Source organism: Photinus pyralis, unplaced genomic scaffold (assembly GCF_008802855.1).
Source record: "Photinus pyralis isolate 1611_PpyrPB1 unplaced genomic scaffold, Ppyr1.3 Ppyr1.4_LG2, whole genome shotgun sequence".
Lineage (NCBI taxonomy): Eukaryota > Metazoa > Arthropoda > Insecta > Coleoptera > Lampyridae > Photinus > Photinus pyralis.
This window is the reverse complement of record NW_022170403.1, coordinates 5,867,279-5,874,667: the sequence shown is the minus strand read 5'-3', so window position 1 is coordinate 5,874,667 and position 7,389 is coordinate 5,867,279. Positions and strand designations below refer to the sequence as shown.

The following is a 7,389-nucleotide window of genomic DNA, read 5'->3' as shown; positions in this document are numbered from 1 at the left end:
CATGTCCTATCTGCCGTACTTTAGATACGGCCTCGGATACGGCACTGTTTACAAGTTAGGTGACTTTGTTCGCTTACGGCTCAACGTGCCTTGATACTTGATACTTTGGCATGTGCCTGGCGTAGCCGCCTCTCGCAGAATTTAGTCAACTGTCATGTGTTCCTGGTAGGAACTATTATCACAAAATGAAATCCACACTACGGTAATTTACAGGTGGGTGACTTAACTTCGCTCACGGTTCAACGCGAATTGTCCTAACAACCAATTCCCACCGCTTTACTTTTTAGGGCATTTTTGAAAAAAGTAATCCTTATATGTGTAAGCGGAACTTCGTGAAACATGAAAACATCACGTTTTATTACGGCTCGCTAAGGCACCTTTATTATACCAAGGGGTGCGCGAAGGAGCGCGGCCCACATATGAGGACTTCGTACGCGACATCCAAGAAAGACGGTCGATAAATAGAGCAATGTATCGAGCCATTGTTACTGTTCAATAAACGCCCATTGTAAATTGTGGTACAGTGTTTAATTTAGGGATGTAATACCCCTAATCCTCTATAAAGTTAGTGAATCTTTTACATATGTATATTCACTTTGGCTGTTAGTTCGGTCGACTGCAAAGGGTTTTGAAGTATAACTCGAAACAATCCTCGTAGAATGCTCGAGCTCGAGTTTTGGAGAAGTGTACTCACAAAGGGCGATTTTTCCAAATTAAGTATAAAAGAGAACCTCAGTTTGATTCTTGCGGTACTCCCTCATTGAATGTTGCCAAAGGGGCGTTAGCGCGGAACGAAACCGAAAGATTTAATCTTGCCATTTGACGAAATGACATAAAAGCTCCATTTTACTGTTACTACCCGTGTGAACAGTTAACTTGCAGCGGAAGATAATGTCGTCCATACACAATGCACTGTTTTCAAGTTTGTGAAAGTGTACGCGTGCGAAAATTATTAATTGTGATCGTTTTCCAGGTATAACGATAAGATAATAGTCAGCGACTCAGTCTTGACACGCCAAGGACTTCCCAGTCTCACGCGGCCGGGCGAGATGAGCACCTAAAATTACACCTTAGGTAGGTTAATGAGCTTAAAATTTGTCTAAAATTCTTCCTCATCGCCGAGGCATAATAAATATGCAAATCATCCATCCAAAATAGCGGCTGTTAGAGTAAATGGAAGCGTAAAAAAATTGATTAATTCTGACATGATGTTAATGACCGTCCTGGCAGGTGGCCATTACTGTTTACAAACAAATTGTTATTAAAATAAAACTTTTTTGTACCTACACGAACGCGCTGTCTTTAATATTAATACATCATGTCATCGCGCCTCCAAACCGAACCAAAACACGTCATTCAATTTCAGAACGGAAAAAAGTCCGCAGTCAAGATCTTTATAATTAATGGCGGCTCGAAGAGGCGCCCGCATAATGGACTTGTTTATATTACTTGCAAATAGAAAATCCCATGAAACGATCTTTTATGCAGATGCAGTAAATCCATTCGTTTTCGGTGGATTTATACAAAGAAACGTTGTAGACATACATGATGTAGTGTTAATTTAATCTTGCCGCTCTTTGGCCTATATACACCCGGTCGCATTTAAATTACACCGACTTTTATCCTTGAAAACCAGATCTTGGTGGGAATGTTGCGCCATTCTTTGGATTAATTGTAAAGAACCCATTTCATTGTGATATTAGATTTTTTTAAATTTTTAATTATTTTTTATAAAACGCCATAGATCCAAAGTGAATAGTTTTTTCTACATTGGTGATGACACGTAGTTTCCCTTGGACAGTATTTGCTAGGGGACTTTTTATGTAATCTGTTTGTCAAATGTAAGTAAATGTCCTGTAAGTGGTGTACAAATTGCAAGAATTTGGTAATTATGGTACCTGGTAGACCTCTTGAGGCAAAAACATAGGACACAGTAAGGAGAATTGAAAAATTCAGTTATTGCAAAAAAAAGTGCACCCACCGTAATAGGATTGGCAACAGTTTTGACAATTTTACATGAAAAGCTCGATGAAAAGTGACGAAGTGTCCACGAGATGGATACCCATACTCCTCAGACCAGAACAGAAACTTGTCATAAAAATTTCAATTGTTCAAAACAAAAAAAATCCCGAGAAATGTGTAATACAAATCTTTATAATTATTGCTGAATAATCTGCCGTTTTCAGAATAACTATACGGGCAGGTAAAAGTTATCGGACCTAACCTCATTTTTTAAAATGAAATAACTTGTAGACTTTGGTTTAACTTTAAATAGTAGCATATTAAATTCTCTTTTCAAAAATATAGGCACAAAATAAAGAAAAATTCCCAAAAATTAGACCATATTCAAAAGGGTTAAAAATATTAAAAAACTTGAAATCTTTTGTGGATTTTCTTGAACCCGTTTACTTAATTTTTTTTGAATATTTTTGAACCTTTTTTAATCACTTGAATCTCTTTAAAATCATCTACAGTGTGTGTGCTACCATATGTTTAGAAAAAAAATGTAATATGCTATTTCTTTAGATTAAAATATAATTCCAATAAAAAATGAGGTTAAATCCGATAACTTTTTCACCTGACCGCGTAAATTTTTTTAATTTGTTTGAATCATTTAAATCTTTTTGAATATCATCCTTGGTGTGTTATATTTTTGAAAAGATAATTTAATATACTATATCTTTTTACATTAAATATAATATACGGTGTTCCATTTGCAAAAATAATCAGATAACTTTTTTTACCAGCCACGTATACTTGTTTTCAAAACGGTAGATTATTCAACAATCATTATAAATAAAGTTTGTTACAAAGATTTTTCTGTATCTCTTTTAACAAAAAAATATATAGGATCACTCTAAAATTGACAATTCTTTTTTCACGCGTATCTCTCAAGCGAGCGAATGTTTTCTAATTTTGATTTCACCATTTTAAGTTCGACTCAAAAGAAATATATGAATTAATTTTTAATTAAGGAGATACCCTAAATAAGTACGTAGAAAAAAATGGGTGGTAGAGGATCGAAACAAAGACTTTGAAAAATTGTTCGTCGCCCCTCAGTCTCATCTGCTTTTCTTTTTTATTTTCATTTACACATAGAAGGATTAAATTAGCCGATTTGGCTAGGTTTTGGCGTACGACTTGCATGATTTTCCAAAAATTGCAACCCCAAGTTGGTGCGGAATCAAACAAAAATCCAGAAACCAAATTTCTGGTCAAAATTTGAAAACATTTTGGCAGATACGAAGGAAAACCAAGAAAGTTTTTAGAATCAGTAGGCATACAAAGTCAGGTAAAAAAAAGTTATCGTATTTAACCCTATTTTTTTAAATGGAGTGCCCTCTATTTTTAATCTAAAGAACTAAACATAGTATGATATTAAAAAAAGATTCAAAACAATTAACAAAGATTTTAAAATATTCAATAAAGATTTAAAAAAGTAGAAAATGTTCCAGAAAATTCAAAAAATGTGTTAACCTTTTTGATTTTCGTTTAATTTGTTTGGAATTTTTCCTTATTGTGTGGCTATATTTTTGAAAAGAGAATCTAATATGCTATTTTTTAGACTCAAATCTGCAAGTTGTTCCATTTAAAAAATGAGGTTAGATCCGATAACTTTTTGACCTGGTCCCGTATTGTTATTCTGAAAACGGCAGATTATTCAACAATCAATTATGAAGACAATAAACATTTTTCGGGGTCTCACTTCACGTTCATTCTGAAATTGACAAATTTCGATTTTACCATTTTAAGGTTGACCCAAAAAGAGCCTCTCTATTACTTGTTTGATAGTACCAACATTTACGGAGGTGTCCTATAAAAGTGTCGAAAATGGACACTATACATCAGCTGAGATAAGTAGCGTCCCAATAGATCAATAATACGAGGGCTATTTTTTTTTCAAGTTCCGATCGATCAGTACGTAAAATTAGGAAGGAGTATTCGAATGAGCGTTTGGTTTTTGAGAATAGTAGGCTTCCCCCACCACTAGCAGTTTTAGCTAGGCTGACCGATCAGTTTTCTCCACGACAGTGAAGGGTAAACATGTCATCCACAATCGACTCTGCCGCCAAGTGCGAACTCCGCTCTGTAATTTCTCTGTGCTGAGGGGCATAACGCTGCGGAAATCCACCGGAGAATGAGCAAAGTGTATGGTGACAACTTCATGAGCGACAGTATGGTCCGGAAATGGTGCCGGGAGTTCAAAGAAGGACGAACTGACGTGCATGATGAAGGCGGCCAGGGAAGAAAGTCTGTGGCGACCGACGATTCTGTGCATGCATTTCATCTCTTTCCTAAATTGAAACAAGCTCTAGGAGGAACACGTTTCAGAACAGGAGAGGAGCTCCAAGACATGGTCAGAACATGGTTGGACGAGCAGGCGGCGGACTTATACGAGGAAGGTATTATCAAGCTAGTGCCCCGCTATGTGAAATGCTTAAATCGCCTTGGCGATTACGTAGAAAAGTAGAGTAAGGTTGTAGCTCCGTATGTAAATAAATATTTGTATATACTTACCTTTGTTTTTATTTGACAGCCAATCGGAACTTGAAAAAAAATAGCCCTCGTAAAATAATCATTCTTGATTAAATTAAGTGGTAGAGCACAATTTTCATTTATTCCAAGTTTCGTCCGAAAAACGGAAGGATATTGCCTAGCATATTCATATAATCCCATTACAGTGTGCACATTTTAAATCCTTAGAGGTTTTGTGAGTTATGAGATGCAGTTTCAGGACATGGTTGCGATGTACAGCAAAATCACACTGTGCACATTTTAAAAATAATTATGCATACTTAACTTTTTCGTACCGGAACATACGAAGTCCACAGCGGGCTAGGCCCAGATGACTAATTTAGTGTGTGCAGGAGAAGCCAACTGGCTCCGTGGCGCACTAAGGTGGAATTAATAGAATATGAATAGTGGAAGTGCGTGATCTTCTTACGCGCCAGGTACAGTAGGTCGGTTTATAATCACACTGTGCACATTTTAAATTGTTCGAAGACGAGATCTCATTTACCGGCACATACGAAGTCTACAGCGTGCTATGCGCAGATCGAGGCGTACATGACTAATTTAGAGTCTGCATATATACCTGATGACTCCACGGAGGCAATGGGCTTCTCCCTCAGACTCTAAATTAGTCATCTGCGTATAGCCTGCTGTGGACCGCGTGGGTGCCGGTACCAGAAAGTTAAGTAGGTAAACATGGTGTGATTTTCCTACACATCAACACAATGTCCTGAAATTGCATCTCTTAATTCACAAATCGTATAAGGATTTAAAATGTGGACACTGCAATGGCATTATATGGATATGTTAAGACAATGTCAACCTGTCCATACATATGAGGTTCGCCGGGATAGGCGAAGGTGATACAACGTTGATCGGGTCTGCTATTGTCTATATCAGTGTTTCTCAAACTGTTTTGTCTGGCGGCACACTAAAATTATTAAACAAAATTTTGCGGCACCCCTAGTATTATTATTTTTTTGCTTTTTTACAGTTAGTAAAGAGATGAAGGATGAGTGGTCTTTACAAAAAAAATTTCTAAACACAAAAGCATTTAAAACTAGTTGTCAGGTAAACTCCTGACTTGACTTTCCGACTACTTTTAATAGTCATTGCAATTATCTGTGGCCATAGTATAACATTTAGAAAATGCCCTCTAGCTCCTTTATTTTGAACCTGACGCAAAAAGTGTAGAAGTCTTTTTTATAGACCTCATCAAGACACATCTTTTTTGTGATTGACATTTTTCACTCTGATGCTTACTTTTAGAGAAAAATGAAATTTAGAAAAATAAAATAAATAGTTTATCTATTCAATTCAAAACTTCTCAAAAACAAAGGAACTCTCAAAAAAATTGTAATGAACTGTTTTGTAGAGTTTTTTAAGCCATTTTGGTCAGTGTATGCGAAAAACATTTAAAAAAATGTTTTCAAGCCGTTATGACTATTTGAAAATTTTGACACCTTCAACAACCTTGAAGGTGGTTACGGATCAAAACCAAAATAGGACGTTTTGGATTCCCCATACCACCCTATATGCACCCCAAATATAAGTTATAAGATTGAGAAAGTCTGATGTAATGCAATACCAGCATATGATTGATTCATGAATTATGAACCATCGAAATAAATAAAATAGAAACTAAAAAACAGAATTGTAATAAAAAAGAATATTCACTTTTTATAATTATTTTAATTCCTTTTTTAATTTATGAAATTTTAAGCCTATTAAGTAAATATTAAAAAATTTCGCGGCACCCTTATGAAGAGCTTGCGGCACCCACTTTGAGAACCACTGGTCTATATAAGCAAAAATTCTGTTCTGTCACTTATGCCTGTGGATTTCCCAAAGGCGGTACGAAGTTCGCCGGGACTGCTGGTAGGAAATAAAGGTGAAACTTTGGTTTCAAGTCATTCCGATTATGAAGGCTCTTGTAGAAATTTTAAATTTCTCTAAATAAATATAGATGTTAGTATGATAGTGTGTACCATTAAAGTGGACCCCCAATTGAACATTTTGATTTTCTCTGAAACGGAAGACGCACAAAACTTGGGCATTAGCGCACAAATCAGCACAAAATAGGTACACAACTATGACATAGGTTTCAATACACTGCGGTTGTGAGGGGTGTTGCGTTAAGTTGGCACCCCCTTTATAAATTTTGAATTACTCCGAAAGGGAAGGCGCAATTTTCGAGCATTAACGTAGCACTAATAATCACATGTGGTTGTATCTAATTAAAAATGTATGGCCGAGGCTAATTTCGCACTTGACTTTTTTTAGGAAGAGCGAAAGACTTAGATACTGATACAGCACTAACATAGCACTAACGCCGTGTGTGTTCATGATTTCGATAAGTAAAAGTTCAGTGTGAAGTTGACCCCGTTTTTTTAGCGCATTTTTGAAAATATATTCGTTATGACTGGCTGGCTGGCTGGCTGGTTGTCCGGCTGAGATCTCAGCAATTACAATTGCTAGAGACTTTAAATTTTCACTAAAAGGTTTCTGTTATAGTGTAGATGTGCAGGCTCTAATCTATTTTGAGTTAGATTACTCGTGAGATCGATAATTTTAAACTTTGCTAATGAAATACTGATCTGCATTACCAAAAATGCGCTTTCAACACGCATATGCTGATTTTTTTATTATTAGCATATTATGTCGCAGCACTAATGATAAGGTGTCAACACTAAAGAACTTTGGACAGATTTTTACAAATTATTTCATGTGGGCGGGACCAACTTCACATGGGTTAAATCGGTTGATAAATTAACAGAACAGAAAGCTACATTAAAAGCTAATTAGAACGCACTTTTGCTTAACTTTGTTATCAAGAGTGCCATTATGTTTACGGCTCAATGCTGGACAGTCGTCATC

At 36.1% G+C, this 7,389-nt stretch overlaps 1 protein-coding gene across 1 annotated transcript in view; it reads left to right on the top strand.

Moving 5' to 3' along the window:
* Positions 1–945: 945 nt before the first annotated feature.
* Positions 946–7,389, top strand: part of LOC116163528 — a 49,187-nt gene continuing 42,743 nt past the window's right edge. Inside the window, exon 1 of the mRNA XM_031477507.1 lies at positions 946–1,074. The gene's annotated coding sequence lies outside the window, so the exon portion shown is untranslated. The remainder of the gene's footprint in view (positions 1,075–7,389) is intronic.